This window comes from Salvelinus alpinus, chromosome 17 (genome assembly GCF_045679555.1).
Source record: "Salvelinus alpinus chromosome 17, SLU_Salpinus.1, whole genome shotgun sequence".
NCBI classification, from domain to species: Eukaryota; Metazoa; Chordata; class Actinopteri; order Salmoniformes; family Salmonidae; genus Salvelinus; species Salvelinus alpinus.
Window position 1 is genome coordinate 51,830,935 of NC_092102.1, and position 20,514 is coordinate 51,851,448.

A 20,514-nucleotide genomic window follows, 5' to 3' on the forward strand; every position below is an offset into this window, starting at 1 on the left:
TCTAATGATGTAAGTTTGGGAAAAGTACTAAGCTGTAACCAATTGCTGTTAATTCAAACTTAAAAAAGACAAAATGTACTCATGGAACTGAGGTTGTTTCCTATAGAGGTATACACAGGAAGGAGTATGTCTGTTCATTTCACAAAATATCAAAACATTTGTAAATTTATATTTTTTGAAGTTAGACATCATTTTAATCAGGATAATCTTTGTAATGATGTAAGTCTGGGCAGCGTACTCCATTGTCATCAAAAAACAGCATTTAAAATGTCAGAAAATACACATTATTGTTGGAATTCTGAGGCTGCCCCATTGTAAAATTGTACACGGACATGTCTGTCTATTTCGCCAAATATCTCACAATGTGTATATTTACATTTTTTCATGTCGGACACCACTTTAATCAGGATAATCTCCACATTCTAATGACATAAGGTTGTGGAGCGTACTCTGCTGTTATCGATAGCTAGACCAGAAATGATGTTTAATTTCTACACAAGTTGTTACTTATCAGTTTCGTCTTAAGAACAGATTGTAGTGGTAAAATAAAAAAGGTACAGCTGTCGTCTTTCCAAGTGTCCTGGTTTTTACATGTGTTTTGGAAACGTGTTGTTCCTGTCATAACCTTGAGGACACTGCTGTTCCCAGGGTTAATTAAGGTAATTGTTGCGTTTCCTCAGATCCAACAATATAGAACGTCTGTCTCAGGGGATGAACGTCTGTATACAGTAGGAACATCTCCCTCTTGGGAACGTCTGTGAGTCCATTGGGAGTTCTAGCCAGCAGGTTCTCTGTCTGAAGGTGTTTTTCTGTAAAATGCAGAAGACTGTGTATTCTCTAGGGTATTATCCAAAGACTTCAAACAGGCTCATCTGCAACCCTAGCATCCCTTCATATCCCTTCATCCTTTCATATCTGGGTCATGTTCACCAAGCAGCAAACGGGGAAAAAACTGACTGAAACAAGGAAGGAGTACCTGGGCTTATTAAATAAGAAATGCTAATTTTTGTTCTCTGTTGTAAAACTTTTTACTACGGTGTGCTTTAATGAAATCGACCCTGGAGTGTTTGACAACCCTGTTGATAAACATGGTTTTCATTGGTCAATAAGAATCAAATCAAAATCAAACGTTGTTTGTCACATGAACTGTATACAACAGGTGTAGACCTTACCGGGAAATGCTATGCATAGATAATAAACAGCGAGTAGCAGCAGTGAAAATACAAAGGGGAAGAAGGGGTGTCAATGCAAATAATGCATAGTAATTGTTCAGCAATGTAATATTCCGGTGGCCATTTTATTAATTGTTCAGCAGTCTGATGGCTTGGGGATAGAAGCTGTTAAGGAGCCTTTTGGACCTAGACATGGCGCTCCGGTACCACTTGCTGTGCAGTAGCAGAGAGAACAGTCTATGTTCTGGAATGGGTGACTGGAATCTTTGACATTATTTTGGGCCTTCCTCTGACACCGCCTAATATAGAGGTCCTGGATGGCAGGAAGCTTGGCCCCAGTGATGTACTGGGCCTCTGTAGTGCCTTGCAGTTGGAGGGCAAGCAGTTGCCATACCAGGCAGTGATGCAACCAGTCAGGATGCTCTCGATGGTGCAGCTGTTTAACTTTTTGAGGATCTGAGGACTCATGCCAAATATTTTCAGTCTCCTGAGGGGGAATAGGCTTTGTCGTGCCCTCTTCACGACTGTCTTTGATGGTGTAGTTTGATGGTGATGTGGACATCAAGGAATTTTAAGGTCTCAACCTGCTCCACTACAGCCCTGTTGATGAGAATGGGGGCATGCTCGGTCCTCCTTTTCCTGTAGTCCACAATCATCTCCTTTGTCTTGATCACGTTGAGGGAAAGGTTGTTATCCTGGCACCACATGGTCAGGTATCTGACCTCCTCACTATCGGCTGTCTCATCGTTGTCGATGATCAGGCTTACCACTGTTGTGTCATCGGCAAACTTAATGATGGTGTTGGAGTCGTGCCTGGCCATGCAGTCATGAGTGAACAAGGAGTACAGGAGGGGACTGATCACGCACCCCTGAGGGGCCAGCGTGTTGAGGATCAGCGTGGCAGATGTGTTGTTCCCTACCCTTACAACCTGGGGGCGGCCCGTCAGGAAGTCCAGGATCCAGTTGCAGAGGGAGGTGTTTAGTCCCAGGGTCCTTAGCTTAGTGATGAGCTTTGAGGGCACTATGTTGTTGAACGCTGAGCTGTAGTCAATGAACAGCATTCTCACAAAGGTGCACCTTTTATCCAGGTGGGAAAGGGCAGTGTGGAGTGCAATAGAGATTGCATCATCTGTGGATCTGTTGGGGTGGTATGCACATTGGAGTGGGTCTAGGGTTTCTGGGATAATGGTGTTGATGTGAGCCATGACCAGCCTTTCAAAGCGCTTCATGGCTACAGACATGAGTGCTACGGGTCTATAGTCATTTAGGCAAGTTACCTTAGTGTTCTTGGGCACAGGGACTATGGTGGTCTGCTTGAAACATGTTGGTTATAGATTCAATCAGGGACAGGTTGAAAATGTCAGTGAAGAAACTTGCCAGTTGGTCAGCACATTCTCGGAGTACACGTCCTGGTAATCCGTCTGGCCCTGCGGCCTTGTGAATGTTGACCTGTTTAAAGGTCTCACTCACATCGGCTGCGGAGACCGTGATCAGACAGTCGTTCGGAACAGCTGATGCTCCCATGCATGCTTCACTGTTGCTTGCCTCGAAGCGAGCATAGAAGTTATTTAGCTCATCAGGTAAGCTCGTGTCACTGGGCAGCTCGTGGCTGTTCTTCCTTTTGTAGTCTGTAACAGTTTGCAAGCCCTGCCACATCCAACGAGCGCTGGAGCCGGTGTAGTACGATTGAGTCGGTGTAGTACAGTGTAGTACGATTGAGTCCTTTATTGACACTTTGCTGGTTTGATGGTCAGAGGGCATAGCGGGATTTCTTATAAGCTTCCAGGTTAGAGTCCCGCTCCTTTAAAGCGGCAGCTCTACCCTTTAGCCCAGTGCAGATGTTTCCTGTAATCCATGGCTTCTGGTTGGAGTATGTACGTACAGTCACTGTGGGGACGACGTCATCGATGCACTTATTAATGAAGAACATATTCCAGTCTGTGCAAGCAAAACAGTCCTGTAGTTTAGTATCTGCGTCATCTGACCACTTCTTTATTGAGTCCCTGGTGCTTCCTGCTTTAGTTTTTGCTTGTAAGCAGGAATCATGAGGATAGAATTACAGTCAGATTTGCCAAATGGAGGGAGAGGGAGAGCTTTGTACGCCTCTCTGTGTGTGGAGTAAAGGTGGTCTAGAGCTTTTTTCCCTCTTCTTGCACATTTAGCATGTTGGTAGAAATGAGGTAAAACGGATTTAAGTTTGCCTGCATTAAAATCCCCGGCCACTAGGAGCGCCGCCTCTGGTTAAGCGTTTTCCTGTTTGCTTATGGCTATATACAGCTCATTGAGTGCAGTCTTTGTGCCGGAATTGGTTTGTGGTGGTAAATAGACGGCTACGAAGAATATAGCTGAAAACTCTCTTGGTAAATAGTGTGGTCTACAGCATATCATGAGATACCCTACCTCAGGCGAGCAAAACAGCTTATCATCTTGCTGCACAACCGATTGGCAAACTTATTTCAAATTGAGAAATTTAACCTGGATAAAAAGAAGAAACTACACTATGAAACCAAGATAAATTAAATAAAGAATGATATTAAAAAGCTTTGGAGAACCTTAAATGAAATTCTGGGAAAAAAGGCAAACTCAGCTCCATCGTTCATTGAACCAGATGGCTCACCAGATGACTCACAAAACCAACTGATATTGCCAACTACTTTTATGATTTTTTCCTTGGCAAGATTAGCTTACATGCCAACAACAAATGCTGACACTTCACATCCAAGTATATCTGAACAAATTATGAAAGACAAGCATTGTAATTTTAAATTCTGTAAGGTTAGCGTGGAAGAGGTAAAAAAATTATTGCTGTCTATCAAAAATGACAAGCCACCGGGATGGATGGAAAATTACTGAGGATAATAGCGGACGATATTGCCACTCCTAATTGCCACATCTTCAATTTAAGCCTAGTAGAGAGCGTGTGCCCTCAGGCCTGGAGGGAAGAAAAAGTCATTCCGCTACCTAAGAATAATAAAGCCCCCTTTACTGGCTCAAATAGCCGACCAATCAGCCTGTTACCAACCCTTAGTAAACTTCTGGAAAAAATGGTGTTTGACCAGATACAATGCTAATTTACAGTAAAGAAAATTGACAACAAACTTTCAATCCGCTTATAGAGAAGGACATTCAACAAGCACAGCACTTACACACATGACTGAGGATTGGCTGAGAAAAATTGATGATAAAAAGATTGTGGGGGTTGTTTTGTTAGACTTCAGTGCAGCTTTTGAAATTATTGATCATAGTCTACTGCTGGCAAAACTTATGTGTTATAGCTTTACACCCCGTGCTATAATGTGGATAAAGAGTTACCTGTCTACCAGAACACAGAGGGTGTTCTTTAATGGAAGCCTCTCCAACACAATCCAGGTAGAATCAGGAATTCCCCAGAGTAGCTGTCTAGGCCCATTACTTTTTTCAATCTTTACTAATGACATCTCACTAACTTTGAGGAAAGCCAGAGTGTCTATATATGCGGATGACTCAACACTATTCACGTCAGCTACTACGCGACTGAAATGACTGCAACACTTAACAAAGAGATGCAATTAGTTTCAGAGTGGGTGGCAAGGAATAAGTTAGTCCTAAATATTTCTAAAACTAAAAGCATTGTATTTGGGACAAATCATTCACTAAACCCTGAACCTAAACTAAATCTTGTAATAAATAATGTGGAAATTGAGCAAGTTGAGGTGACTAAACTGCTTGGAGTAACCCTGGATTGTAAACTGTCATGGTCAAAACATATTGATACAACAGTAGCTAAGATGGGGAGAAGTCTGTCCATGATAAGGCGCGGCTCTACTTTCTTGACAGCACTATCAACAAGACAGGTCCTACAGGCCATAGTTTTGTCGCACCTGCACTACTGTTCAGTCGTGTGGTCAGGTGCCACAAGTGGTTCAGAACAGGGCAGCATGGCTGGCCCTTGGATGTGCACAGAGCTAATATTAATAATATGCATGTCAATCTCTCCTGGCTCAAAGTGGAGGAGAGATTGACTTCATCACTGTTGTACTTATGAAAGGTACTGACATGTTGAATGCACCGAGCTGTCTGTTTGAACTACTGGACACCCATGCATACCACAAGACATGCCACTAGAGGTCTCTTCACAGTCCCCAAGTCCAGAACAGACTATGGGAGGCACACAGTACTACATAGAGCCATGACTACATGGAACTCTATTCCACATCAGGTAACTGATGCAGCAGTAGAATCAGATTTTAAAAAACAGATAAAAAATACACTTTATGGAACAGCGGGGACTGTGAAGCAACAAAAACATTGGCACAGACACGTGCATACACACACACACGTACACATGGATTTTGTGTTGTAGATGTGTGGTCGTGGGGGAGTAGGGGCCTGAGGGCACACAGTGTGTTGTGAATGTATTGTAATGTTTTTTTAAATTGGATAAACTGCCTTAATTTTGCTGGACCCCAAGGAAGAGTAGCTGCTGCCTTGGCAGGAACTAATGGGAATCCATAATAAACCCCAGGAAGAGTAGCTGCTGCCTTGGCAGGAACTAATGGGGATCCATAATAAACCCCAGGAAGAGTAGCTGCTGCCTTGGCAGGAACTAATTGGGATCCATAATAAACCCCAGGAAGAGTAGCTGCTGCTTTGGCAGGAACTAATGGGGATCTGTAATAAACCCCAGGAAGAGTAGCTGCTGCCTTGGCAGGAACTAATGGGGATCCATAATAAACCCCAGGAAGAGTAGCTGCTGCCTTGGCAGGAACTAATGGGGATCCATAATAAACCCCAGGAAGAGTAGCTGCTGCCTTGGCAGGAACTAATGGAGATCCATAATAAACCCCAGGAAGAGTAGCTGCTGCCTTGGCAGGAACTAATGGAGATCCATAATAAACCCCAGGAAGAGTAGCTGCTGCTTTGGCAGGAACTAATGGGGATCCGTAATAAACCCCAGGAAGAGTAGCTGCTGCCTTGGCAGGAACTAATGGGGATCCATAATAAACCCCAGGAAGAGTAGCTGCTGCCTTGGCAGGAACTAATGGGGATCCATAATAAACCCCAGGAAGAGTAGCTGCTGCCTTGGCAGGAACTAATGGGAATCCATAATAAATACAAATACAAATACTCCACCTCAAGACTTCCTTCCTATTAGATTTCATGCACCAGCTGTTGTTTACAAATATACACAGACAGCCACGCCTTGTCTTACCAGAGGAGGCCGTTCTATCCTGCCGATGTAAAACCCAGCCAGCTGTATGTTATTCATGTCGTCGTTTAGCCACGATTTGGTGAAACATAAGATATTACAGTTTTAAATGTCCCGTTGGTAGGATAGTCTTGATCGTAGTTCGTCTATTTTGTTAACCAATGATTGTACGTTGGCTAATAGGACTGATGTTAAAGGAAAATTACCCGTTGGATCCTTACAAGGACCACCGACGTCCCCGATATCTCAGTTTCTTTCTCCTGCGAATGATGAGGGCCTTGTCGGGTGTCTGAATTAAATCCTTTCGCGTCAGACTCGTTAACGAAAACATGTTCTTCCAGTTGGAGGTGAATAATAATCGCTGTCCTGATATCGTGAAGCTCTTTTTGATCATAAGAGACGGTGACAGAAACATTATGTACAAAACAAATTACAAATAACACACAAAAAAACACACACAATAGAACAATTGGTTAGGAGACGGTAAAACGGCAGCCATCTTTGATTTGATGCTTCATGATTGAACATAGCTCTGTTCAAGTAGAGTGTGATTTTGCTGTGATCTGATTGGTTGGACAGGTTTCTCAATTTCTTTCTTAGGTTTTTGCATTCTTCATTAAACCATTTGTGATTGTTGTTCATTTTCTTCGGTTTTCTGTTTGACATTTTTAGATTTGATAGGGAAGCTGAGAGGTCAAATATACTGTTAAGATTTTCTACTGCGAAGTTTATACCTTCACTATTGCAGTGGAACATTTTGTCCAGGAAGTTGTCTAAAAGGGTTTGAATTTGTTGTTGCCTAATTGTTTTTTGGTAGGTTTCCTCACTACTTTTCTTCCATCTATATAATTTCTTAATATTACTCAGTTCCTTTGGCTCTGATGCCTAATGATTGAGTATTGCTCTGTTCAAGTAGACTGTGATTTTGCTGTGGTCTGATAGGGGTGTCAGTGGGCTGACTGTGAACGCTCTAAGAGACTCTGGGTTGAGGTCAGTGATAAAGTAGTCTACAGTACTACTGCCAAGAGATGAGCTATAGGTGTACCTACCATAGGACTCTGGGTTGAGGTCAGTGATAAAGTAGTCTACAGTGCTACTGCCAAGAGATGAGCTATAGTTGTACCTACCATAGGAGTCTCCTCGAAGCCTACCATTGACTATGTACATACCCAGCGTGCGACAGAGCTGCAGGAGTTGTGACCCGTTTTTGTTGGTTATGTTGTCGTAGTTGTCTCTAGGGGGGCATATGGGGGGGTGCTGTCACCTCCAAGTAGGTGTTTGTCCCCCTGTGTGCTGAGGGTGTCAGGTTCTTGTCCAGTTCTGGCATTTAGGTCGCCACAGACTAGTACATGTCTCTGGGCCTGGAAATGGTTGATCTCCCCCTCTAGGATGAAGAAGCTGTCATTGTTAAAGTATGGGGATTCTATTGGGGGGCTATAGGTAGCACACAGGAGGACATTTTTCTCTGTTGAGATCATTTTCCTTATTAATTTCTATCCAGATGTAAAATGTTCCTGTTTTGACTAATTTAATAGAGTGGGTTAGGTCTGCTCTATACCAAATAGAGATAATACCCCCTGAGTCTCTTCCCTGTTTCACACCTGGTAGTTTGGTGGATGGGACTACCAGCTCTCTGTAACCTAGAGGGCAACCAGTGGGTCCGTCTCCTCTATACCACCCACCTGGTAGTGTGGTGGATGGGACTACCAGCTCTCTGTAACCTAGAGGGCAACCAGTGGGTCCGTCTCCTCTATACCACCCACCTGGTAGTTTGGTGGATGGGACTACCAGCTCTCTGTAACCTAGAGGGCAACCAGTGGGTCCGTCTCCTCTACACCAGGTTTCTTGTAGGATGACAATGTCTGTATTTCCAATTAATTTGATGAAGTCCGGGTTCCTGCTCTTTAAGTCAAAGGCAGATGACCTTGTATATTCCAGGATGATATAGTAAAAACTTTGTGTTCCATAGTGTCTAGTTTTGTTGGTCGTGTGGTTTAGGTCCGGACTATCACAGTAGGTGTGAGCTGAGCATGTTGAGCAGGATGGAGCTTGTGCAGGTGTAATAGTTGGGCCTGTTACTCTGCACACGACCTGGTTGGGGGGGGGGGGGGACTGTGAAACTCTCCTGCCATTGTTGGGCTCGAGAGTTTTCACACATCTGACTTCACACTTCAGTGCTAATTGAAGGTGCTGCCAGGTCAGTTCTGTCCGAGCAGCTTGGTAGCTTAGTAGCCTTATTTACTAAGCTTTATATAACAACTTTACCTACAGATTATTGTCTTTTACTTTTTGTCTTCAGAAGTAGGTTCAGACTGAACATTACTCACTCAGTGTTGCGTTGGATGGTATTTACAGGTTCAGACTGAACATTACTCACTCAGTGTTGCGTTGGATGGTATTTACAGGTTCAGACTGAACATTACTCACTCAGTGTTGCGTTGGATGGTATTTACAGGTTCAGACTGAACATTACTCACTCAGTGTTGCGTTGGATGGTATTTACAGGTTCAGACTGAACATTACTCACTCAGTGTTGCGTTGGATGGTATTTACAGGTTCAGACTGAACATTACTCACTCAGTGTTGCGTTGGATGGTATTTACAGGTTCAGACTGAACATTACTCTCTCAGTGTTGCGTTGGATGGTATTTACAGGTTCAGACTGAACATTACTCACTCAGTGTTGCGTTGGATGGTATTTACAGGTTCAGACTGAACATTACTCACTCAGTGTTGCGTTGGATGGTATTTACAGGTTCAGACTGAACATTACTCACTCAGTGTTGCGTTGGATGGTATTTACAGGTTCAGACTGAACATTACTCACTCAGTGTTGCGTTGGATGGTATTTACAGGTTCAGACTGAACATTACTCACTCAGTGTTGCGTTGGATGGTATTTACAGGTTCAGACTGAACATTACTCACTCAGTGTTGCGTTGGATGGTATTTCCAGGTTCAGACTGAACACTACTCACTCAGTGTTGCGTTGGATGGTATTTACAGGTTCAGACTGAACATTACTCACTCAGTGTTGCGTTGGATGGTATTTACAGGTTCAGACTGAACATTACTCACTCAGTGTTGCGTTGGATGGTATTTACAGGTTCAGACTGAACATTACTCACTCAGTGTTGCGTTGGATGGTATTTACAGGTTCAGACTGAACATTACTCACTCAGTGTTGCGTTGGATGGTATTTACAGGTTCAGACTGAACATTACTCACTCAGTGTTGCGTTGGTTGGTATTTACAGGTTCAGACTGAACATTACTCTCTCAGTGTTGCGTTGGATGGTATTTACAGGTTCAGACTGAACATTACTCACTCAGTGTTGCGTTGGATGGTATTTACAGGTTCAGACTGAACATTACTCACTCAGTGTTGCGTTGGGTGGTATTTACAGGTTCAGACTGAACATTACTCACTCAGTGTTGCGTTGGATGGTATTTACAGGTTCAGACTGAACATTACTCACTCAGTGTTGCGTTGGATGGTATTTACAGGTTCAGACTGAACATTACTCACTCAGTGTTGCGTTGGATGGTATTTACAGGTTCAGACTGAACATTACTCACTCAGTGTTGTGTTGGATGGTATTTCCAGGTTCAGACTGAACACTACTCACTCAGTGTTGCGTTGGATGGTATTTACAGGTTCAGACTGAACATTACTCACTCAGTGTTGCGTTGGATGGTATTTACAGGTTCAGACTGAACATTACTCACTCAGTGTTGCGTTGGATGGTATTTACAGGTTCAGACTGAACATTACTCACTCAGTGTTGCGTTGGACGGTATTTACAGGTTCAGACTGAACATTACTCTCTCAGTGTTGTGTTGGATGGTATTTACAGGTTCAGACTGAACATTACTCACTCAGTGTTGCGTTGGATGGTATTTACAGGTTCAGACTGAACATTACTCTCTCAGTGTTGTGTTGGATGGTATTTACAGGTTCAGACTGAACATTACTCTCTCAGTGTTGTGTTGGACGGTATTTACAGGTTCAGACTGAACATTACTCACTCAGTGTTGTGTTGGATGGTATTTACAGGTTCAGACTGAACATTACTCTCTCAGTGTTGCGTTGGATGGTATTTACAGGTTCAGACTGAACATTACTCACTCAGTGTTGCGTTGGATGGTATTTACAGGTTCAGACTGAACATTACTCACTCAGTGTTGCGTTGGATGGTATTTACAGGTTCAGACTGAACATTACTCACTCAGTGTTGCGTTGGATGGTATTTACAGGTTCAGACTGAACATTACTCACTCAGTGTTGCGTTGGATGGTATTTACAGGTTCAGACTGAACATTACTCACTCAGTGTTGCGTTGGATGGTATTTACAGGTTCAGACTGAACATTACTCTCTCAGTGTTGCGTTGGATGGTATTTACAGCTTCAGACTGAACATTACTCACTCAGTGTTGCGTTGGATGGTATTTACAGGTTCAGACTGAACATTACTCACTCAGTGTTGCGTTGGATGGTATTTACAGGTTCAGACTGAACATTACTCACTCAGTGTTGCGTTGGATGGTATTTACAGGTTCAGACTGAACATTACTCACTCAGTGTTGCGTTGGATGGTATTTACAGGTTCAGACTGAACATTACTCACTCAGTGTTGCGTTGGATGGTATTTACAGGTTCAGACTGAACATTACTCACTCAGTGTTGCGTTGGATGGTATTTCCAGGTTCAGACTGAACACTACTCACTCAGTGTTGCGTTGGATGGTATTTACAGGTTCAGACTGAACATTACTCACTCAGTGTTGCGTTGGATGGTATTTACAGGTTCAGACTGAACATTACTCACTCAGTGTTGCGTTGGATGGTATTTACAGGTTCAGACTGAACATTACTCACTCAGTGTTGCGTTGGATGGTATTTACAGGTTCAGACTGAACATTACTCACTCAGTGTTGCGTTGGATGGTATTTACAGGTTCAGACTGAACATTACTCACTCAGTGTTGCGTTGGTTGGTATTTACAGGTTCAGACTGAACATTACTCTCTCAGTGTTGCGTTGGATGGTATTTACAGGTTCAGACTGAACATTACTCACTCAGTGTTGCGTTGGATGGTATTTACAGGTTCAGACTGAACATTACTCACTCAGTGTTGCGTTGGATGGTATTTACAGGTTCAGACTGAACATTACTCACTCAGTGTTGCGTTGGATGGTATTTACAGGTTCAGACTGAACATTACTCACTCAGTGTTGCGTTGGATGGTATTTAGAGGTTCAGACTGAACATTACTCACTCAGTGTTGCGTTGGATGGTATTTACAGGTTCAGACTGAACATTACTCACTCAGTGTTGTGTTGGATGGTATTTCCAGGTTCAGACTGAACACTACTCACTCAGTGTTGCGTTGGATGGTATTTACAGGTTCAGACTGAACATTACTCACTCAGTGTTGCGTTGGATGGTATTTACAGGTTCAGACTGAACATTACTCACTCAGTGTTGCGTTGGATGGTATTTACAGGTTCAGACTGAACATTACTCACTCAGTGTTGCGTTGGACGGTATTTACAGGTTCAGACTGAACATTACTCTCTCAGTGTTGTGTTGGATGGTATTTACAGGTTCAGACTGAACATTACTCACTCAGTGTTGCGTTGGATGGTATTTACAGGTTCAGACTGAACATTACTCTCTCAGTGTTGTGTTGGATGGTATTTACAGGTTCAGACTGAACATTACTCTCTCAGTGTTGTGTTGGACGGTATTTACAGGTTCAGACTGAACATTACTCACTCAGTGTTGTGTTGGATGGTATTTACAGGTTCAGACTGAACATTACTCTCTCAGTGTTGCGTTGGATGGTATTTCCAGGTTCAGACTGAACATTACTCTCTCAGTGTTGTGTTGGATGGTATTTACAGGTTCAGACTGAACATTACTCTCTCAGTGTTGTGTTGGATGGTATTTACAGGTTCAGACTGAACATTACTCACTCAGTGTTGCGTTGGACGGTATTTACAGGTTCAGACTGAACATTACTCACTCAGTGTTGTGTTGGATGGTGTTTCCAGGTTCAGACTGAACATTACTCACTCAGTGTTGCGTTGGATGGTATTTACAGGTTCAGACTGAACATTACTCTCTCAGTGTTGCGTTGGATGGTATTTACAGGTTCAGACTGAACATTACTCACTCAGTGTTGCGTTGGATGGTATTTACAGGTTCAGACTGAACATTACTCACTCAGTGTTGCGTTGGATGGTATTTACAGGTTCAGACTGAACATTACTCACTCAGTGTTGCGTTGGATGGTATTTACAGGTTCAGACTGAACATTACTCACTCAGTGTTGCGTTGGATGGTATTTACAGGTTCAGACTGAACATTACTCACTCAGTGTTGCGTTGGATGGTATTTACAGGTTCAGACTGAACATTACTCACTCAGTGTTGCGTTGGATGGTATTTACAGGTTCAGACTGAACATTACTCTCTCAGTGTTGCGTTGGATGGTATTTACAGGTTCAGACTGAACATTACTCACTCAGTGTTGCGTTGGATGGTATTTACAGGTTCAGACTGAACATTACTCACTCAGTGTTGCGTTGGATGGTATTTACAGGTTCAGACTGAACATTACTCACTCAGTGTTGCGTTGGATGGTATTTACAGGTTCAGACTGAACATTACTCACTCAGTGTTGCGTTGGATGGTATTTACAGGTTCAGACTGAACATTACTCACTCAGTGTTGCGTTGGATGGTATTTACAGGTTCAGACTGAACATTACTCACTCAGTGTTGCGTTGGATGGTATTTACAGGTTCAGACTGAACATTACTCACTCAGTGTTGCGTTGGATGGTATTTACAGGTTCAGACTGAACATTACTCACTCAGTGTTGCGTTGGATGGTATTTACAGGTTCAGACTGAACATTACTCACTCAGTGTTGCGTTGGATGGTATTTACAGGTTCAGACTGAACATTACTCACTCAGTGTTGCGTTGGATGGTATTTACAGGTTCAGACTGAACATTACTCACTCAGTGTTGCGTTGGATGGTATTTACAGGTTCAGACTGAACATTACTCACTCAGTGTTGCGTTGGATGGTATTTACAGGTTCAGACTGAACATTACTCACTCAGTGTTGCGTTGGATGGTATTTACAGGTTCAGACTGAACATTACTCACTCAGTGTTGCGTTGGATGGTATTTACAGGTTCAGACTGAACATTACTCTCTCAGTGTTGCGTTGGATGGTATTTACAGGTTCAGACTGAACATTACTCACTCAGTGTTGCGTTGGATGGTATTTACAGGTTCAGACTGAACATTACTCACTCAGTGTTGCGTTGGATGGTATTTACAGGTTCAGACTGAACATTACTCACTCAGTGTTGCGTTGGATGGTATTTACAGGTTCAGACTGAACATTACTCACTCAGTGTTGCGTTGGATGGTATTTACAGGTTCAGACTGAACATTACTCACTCAGTGTTGCGTTGGATGGTATTTACAGGTTCAGACTGAACATTACTCACTCAGTGTTGCGTTGGATGGTATTTACAGGTTCAGACTGAACATTACTCACTCAGTGTTGTGTTGGATGGTATTTACAGGTTCAGACTGAACATTACTCACTCAGTGTTGCGTTGGATGGTATTTACAGGTTCAGACTGAACATTACTCACTCAGTGTTGCGTTGGATGGTATTTACAGGTTCAGACTGAACATTACTCACTCAGTGTTGTGTTGGATGGTATTTACAGGTTCAGACTGAATATTACTCACTCAGTGTTGTGTTGGATGGTATTTACAGGTTCAGACTGAACATTACTCACTCAGTGTTGCGTTGGATGGTATTTACAGGTTCAGACTGAACATTACTCACTCAGTGTTGCGTTGGATGGTATTTACAGGTTCAGACTGAACATTACTCTCTCAGTGTTGCGTTGGATGGTATTTACAGGTTCAGACTGAACATTACTCACTCAGTGTTGCGTTGGATGGTATTTACAGGTTCAGACTGAACATTACTCACTCAGTGTTGCGTTGGATGGTATTTACAGGTTCAGACTGAACATTACTCACTCAGTGTTGCGTTGGATGGTATTTACAGGTTCAGACTGAACATTATTCACTCAGTGTTGTGTTGGATGGTATTTACAGGTTCAGACTGAACATTACTCACTCAGTGTTGCGTTGGATGGTATTTACAGGTTCAGACTGAACATTACTCACTCAGTGTTGCGTTGGATGGTATTTACAGGTTCAGACTGAACATTACTCACTCAGTGTTGTGTTGGATGGTATTTACAGGTTCAGACTGAATATTACTCACTCAGTGTTGTGTTGGATGGTATTTACAGGTTCAGACTGAACATTACTCACTCAGTGTTGTGTTGGACGGTATTTACAGGTTCAGACTGAACATTACTCACTCAGTGTTGTGTTGGATGGTATTTACAGTTTCAGACTGAATATTACTCACTCAGTGTTGTGTTGGATGGTATTTACAGGTTCAGACTGAATATTACTCACTCAGTGTTGTGTTGGACGGTATTTACAGGTTCAGACTGAACATTACTCACTCAGTGTTGTGTTGGATGGTATTTACAGGTTCAGACTGAATATTACTCACTCAGTGTTGTGTTGGATGGTATTTACAGGTTCAGACTGAATATTACTCACTCAGTGTTGTGTTGGACGGTATTTACAGGTTCAGACTGAACATTACTCACTCAGTGTTGCGTTGGATGGTATTTACAGGTTCAGACTGAACATTACTCACTCAGTGTTGCGTTGGACAGTATTTACAGGTTCAGACTGAACATTACTCACTCAGTGTTGCGTTGGACGGTATTTACAGGTTCAGACTGAACATTACTCACTCAGTGTTGCGTTGGATGGTATTTACAGGTTCAGACTGAACATTACTCACTCAGTGTTGCGTTGGATGGTATTTACAGGTTCAGACTGAACATTACTCTCTCAGTGTTGCGTTGGATGGTATTTACAGGTTCAGACTGAACATTACTCACTCAGTGTTGCGTTGGATGGTATTTACAGGTTCAGACTGAACATTACTCACTCAGTGTTGTGTTGGATGGTATTTACAGGTTCAGACTGAATATTACTCACTCAGTGTTGTGTTGGATGGTATTTACAGGTTCAGACTGAACATTACTCACTCAGTGTTGTGTTGGACAGTATTTACAGGTTCAGACTGAACATTACTCACTCAGTGTTGTGTTGGATGGTATTTACAGTTTCAGACTGAATATTACTCACTCAGTGTTGTGTTGGATGGTATTTACAGGTTCAGACTGAATATTACTCACTCAGTGTTGTGTTGGACGGTATTTACAGGTTCAGACTGAACATTACTCACTCAGTGTTGTGTTGGATGGTATTTACAGGTTCAGACTGAATATTACTCACTCAGTGTTGTGTTGGATGGTATTTACAGGTTCAGACTGAATATTACTCACTCAGTGTTGTGTTGGACGGTATTTACAGGTTCAGACTGAACATTACTCACTCAGTGTTGCGTTGGACGGTATTTACAGGTTCAGACTGAACATTACTCACTCAGTGTTGCGTTGGATGGTATTTACAGGTTCAGACTGAACATTACTCACTCAGTGTTGCGTTGGACGGTATTTACAGGTTCAGACTGAACATTACTCACTCAGTGTTGCGTTGGACGGTATTTACAGGTTCAGACTGAACATTACTCACTCAGTGTTGCGTTGGATGGTATTTACAGGTTCAGACTGAACATTACTCACTCAGTGTTGCGTTGGATGGTATTTACAGGTTCAGACTGAACATTACTCTCTCAGTGTTGCGTTGGATGGTATTTACAGGTTCAGACTGAACATTACTCACTCAGTGTTGCGTTGGATGGTATTTACAGGTTCAGACTGAACATTACTCACTCAGTGTTGTGTTGGATGGTATTTACAGGTTCAGACTGAACATTACTCACTCAGTGTTGTGTTGGACGGTATTTACAGGTTCAGACTGAATATTACTCACTCAGTGTTGTGTTGGATGGTATTTACAGGTTCAGACTGAACATTACTCACTCAGTGTTGCGTTGGATGGTATTTACAGGTTCAGACTGAACATTACTCACTCAGTGTTGCGTTGGACGGTATTTACAGGTTCAGACTGAACATTACTCACTCAGTGTTGCGTTGGACGGTATTTACAGGTTCAGACTGAACATTACTCAGTCAGTGTTGCGTTGGATGGTATTTACAGGTTCAGACTGAACATTACTCACTCAGTGTTGCGTTGGATGGTATTTACAGGTTCAGACTGAACATTACTCTCTCAGTGTTGTGTTGGATGGTATTTACAGGTTCAGACTGAACATTACTCACTCAGTGTTGCGTTGGATGGTATTTACAGGTTCAGACTGAACATTACTCACTCAGTGTTGTGTTGGATGGTATTTACAGGTTCAGACTGAATATTACTCACTCAGTGTTGTGTTGGATGGTATTTACAGGTTCAGACTGAACATTACTCACTCAGTGTTGTGTTGGACGGTATTTACAGGTTCAGACTGAACATTACTCACTCAGTGTTGTGTTGGATGGTATTTACAGTTTCAGACTGAATATTACTCACTCAGTGTTGTGTTGGATGGTATTTACAGGTTCAGACTGAATATTACTCACTCAGTGTTGTGTTGGACGGTATTTACAGGTTCAGACTGAACATTACTCACTCAGTGTTGTGTTGGATGGTATTTACAGGTTCAGACTGAATATTACTCACTCAGTGTTGTGTTGGATGGTATTTACAGGTTCAGACTGAATATTACTCACTCAGTGTTGTGTTGGACGGTATTTACAGGTTCAGACTGAACATTACTCACTCAGTGTTGCGTTGGACGGTATTTACAGGTTCAGACTGAACATTACTCACTCAGTGTTGCGTTGGATGGTATTTACAGGTTCAGACTGAACATTACTCACTCAGTGTTGCGTTGGACGGTATTTACAGGTTCAGACTGAACATTACTCACTCAGTGTTGCGTTGGACGGTATTTACAGGTTCAGACTGAACATTACTCACTCAGTGTTGCGTTGGATGGTATTTACAGGTTCAGACTGAACATTACTCACTCAGTGTTGCGTTGGATGGTATTTACAGGTTCAGACTGAACATTACTCTCTCAGTGTTGCGTTGGATGGTATTTACAGGTTCAGACTGAACATTACTCACTCAGTGTTGCGTTGGATGGTATTTACAGGTTCAGACTGAACATTACTCACTCAGTGTTGTGTTGGATGGTATTTACAGGTTCAGACTGAACATTACTCACTCAGTGTTGTGTTGGACGGTATTTACAGGTTCAGACTGAATATTACTCACTCAGTGTTGTGTTGGATGGTATTTACAGGTTCAGACTGAACATTACTCACTCAGTGTTGCGTTGGATGGTATTTACAGGTTCAGACTGAACATTACTCACTCAGTGTTGCGTTGGATGGTATTTACAGGTTCAGACTGAACATTACTCACTCAGTGTTGCGTTGGATGGTATTTACAGGTTCAGACTGAACATTACTCAGTCAGTGTTGCGTTGGATGGTATTTACAGGTTCAGACTGAACATTACTCACTCAGTGTTGCGTTGGATGGTATTTACAGGTTCAGACTGAACATTACTCTCTCAGTGTTGCGTTGGATGGTATTTACAGGTTCAGACTGAACATTACTCACTCAGTGTTGCGTTGGATGGTATTTACAGGTTCAGACTGAACATTACTCACTCAGTGTTGTGTTGGATGGTATTTACAGGTTCAGACTGAACATTACTCACTCAGTGTTGCGTTGGATGGTATTTACAGGTTCAGACTGAACATTACTCTCTCAGTGTTGCGTTGGATGGTATTTACAGGTTCAGACTGAACATTACTCACTCAGTGTTGTGTTGGATGGTATTTACAGGTTCAGACTGAACATTACTCACTCAGTGTTGTGTTGGACGGTATTTACAGGTTCAGACTGAATATTACTCACTCAGTGTTGTGTTGGATGGTATTTACAGGTTCAGACTGAACATTACTCTCTCAGTGTTGTGTTGGACGGTATTTACAGGTTCAGACTGAACATTACTCACTCAGTGTTGCGTTGGATGGTATTTACAGGTTCAGACTGAACATTACTCACTCAGTGTTGCGTTGGATGGTATTTACAGGTTCAGACTGAACATTACTCACTCAGTGTTGCGTTGGATGGTATTTACAGGTTCAGACTGAACATTACTCTCTCAGTGTTGCGTTGGATGGTATTTACAGGTTCAGACTGAACATTACTCACTCAGTGTTGCGTTGGATGGTATTTACAGGTTCAGACTGAACATTACTCACTCAGTGTTGTGTTGGATGGTATTTACAGGTTCAGACTGAACATTACTCACTCAGTGTTGCGTTGGATGGTATTTACAGGTTCAGACTGAACATTACTCTCTCAGTGTTGCGTTGGATGGTATTTACAGGTTCAGACTGAACATTACTCACTCAGTGTTGTGTTGGATGGTATTTACAGGTTCAGACTGAACATTACTCACTCAGTGTTGCGTTGGATGGTATTTACAGGTTCAGACTGAACATTACTCTCTCAGTGTTGTGTTGGATGGTATTTACAGGTTCAGACTAAACATTACTCACTCAGTGTTGCGTTGGATGGTATTTACAGGTTCAGACTGAACATTACTCACTCAGTGTTGTGTTGGATGGTATTTACAGGTTCAGACTGAACATTACTCACTCAGTGTTGCGTTGGATGGTATTTACAGGTTCAGACTGAACATTACTCTCTCAGTGTTGCGTTGGATGGTATTTACAGGTTCAGACTGAACATTACTCACTCAGTGTTGCGTTGGATGGTATTTACAGGTTCAGACTGAACATTACTCACTCAGTGTTGTGTTGGATGGTATTTACAGGTTCAGACTGAACATTACTCACTCAGTGTTGCGTTGGATGGTATTTACAGGTTTAGACTGAACATTACTCACTCAGTGTTGCGTTGGATGGTATTTACAGGTTCAGACTGAACATTACTCACTCAGTGTTGCGTTGGATGGTATTTACAGGTTCAGACTGAACATTACTCACTCAGTGTTGCGTTGGACGGTATTTACAGGTTCAGACTGAACATTACTCTCTCAGTGTTGTGTTGGATGGTATTTACAGGTTCAGACTGAACATTACTCTCTCAGTGTTGTGTTGGATGGTATTTACAGGTTCAGACTGAACATTACTCTCTCAGTGTTGTGTTGGACGGTATTTACAGGTTCAGACTGAACATTACTCACTCAGTGTTGTGTTGGATGGTATTTACAGGTTCAGACTGAACATTACTCTCTCAGTGTTGCGATGGATGGTATTTCCAGGTTCAGACTGAACATTACTCACTCAGTGTTGTGTTGGATGGTATTTACAGGTTCAGACTGAACATTACTCTCTCAGTGTTGCGTTGGATGGTATTTACAGGTTCAGACTGAACATTACTCACTCAGTGTTGCGTTGGACGGTATTTACAGGTTCAGACTGAACATTACTCACTCAGTGTTGTGTTGGATGGTGTTTCCAGGTTCAGACTGAACATTACTCACTCAGTGTTGCGTTGGATGGTATTTACAGGTTCAGACTGAACATTACTCTCTCAGTGTTGCGTTGGATGGTATTTACAGGTTCAGACTGAACATTACTCACTCAGTGTTGCGTTGGATGGTATTTACAGGTTCAGACTGAACATTACTCACTCAGTGTTGCGTTGGATGGTATTTACAGGTTCAGACTGAACATTACTCACTCAGTGTTGCGTTGGATGGTATTTACAGGTTCAGACTGAACATTACTCACTCAGTGTTGCGTTGAATGGTATTTACAGGTTCAGACTGAACATTACTCACTCAGTGTTGCGTTGGATGGTATTTACAGGTTCAGACTGAACATTACTCACTCAGTGTTGTGTTGGATGGTATTTCCAGGTTCAGACTGAACACTACTCACTCAGTGTTGCGTTGGATGGTATTTACAGGTTCAGACTGAACATTACTCACTCAGTGTTGCGTTGGATGGTATTTACAGGTTCAGACTGAACATTACTCACTCAGTGTTGCGTTGGACGGTATTTACA

General features: G+C 42.4%; 1 protein-coding gene across 2 annotated transcripts in view; it reads left to right on the plus strand.

The window, feature by feature from the left end:
* LOC139543155 (putative uncharacterized protein DDB_G0290521) overlaps positions 1–20,514 on the plus strand; it is a 116,378-nt gene that overhangs the window by 59,218 nt on the left and 36,646 nt on the right. The window lies entirely within an intron of this gene.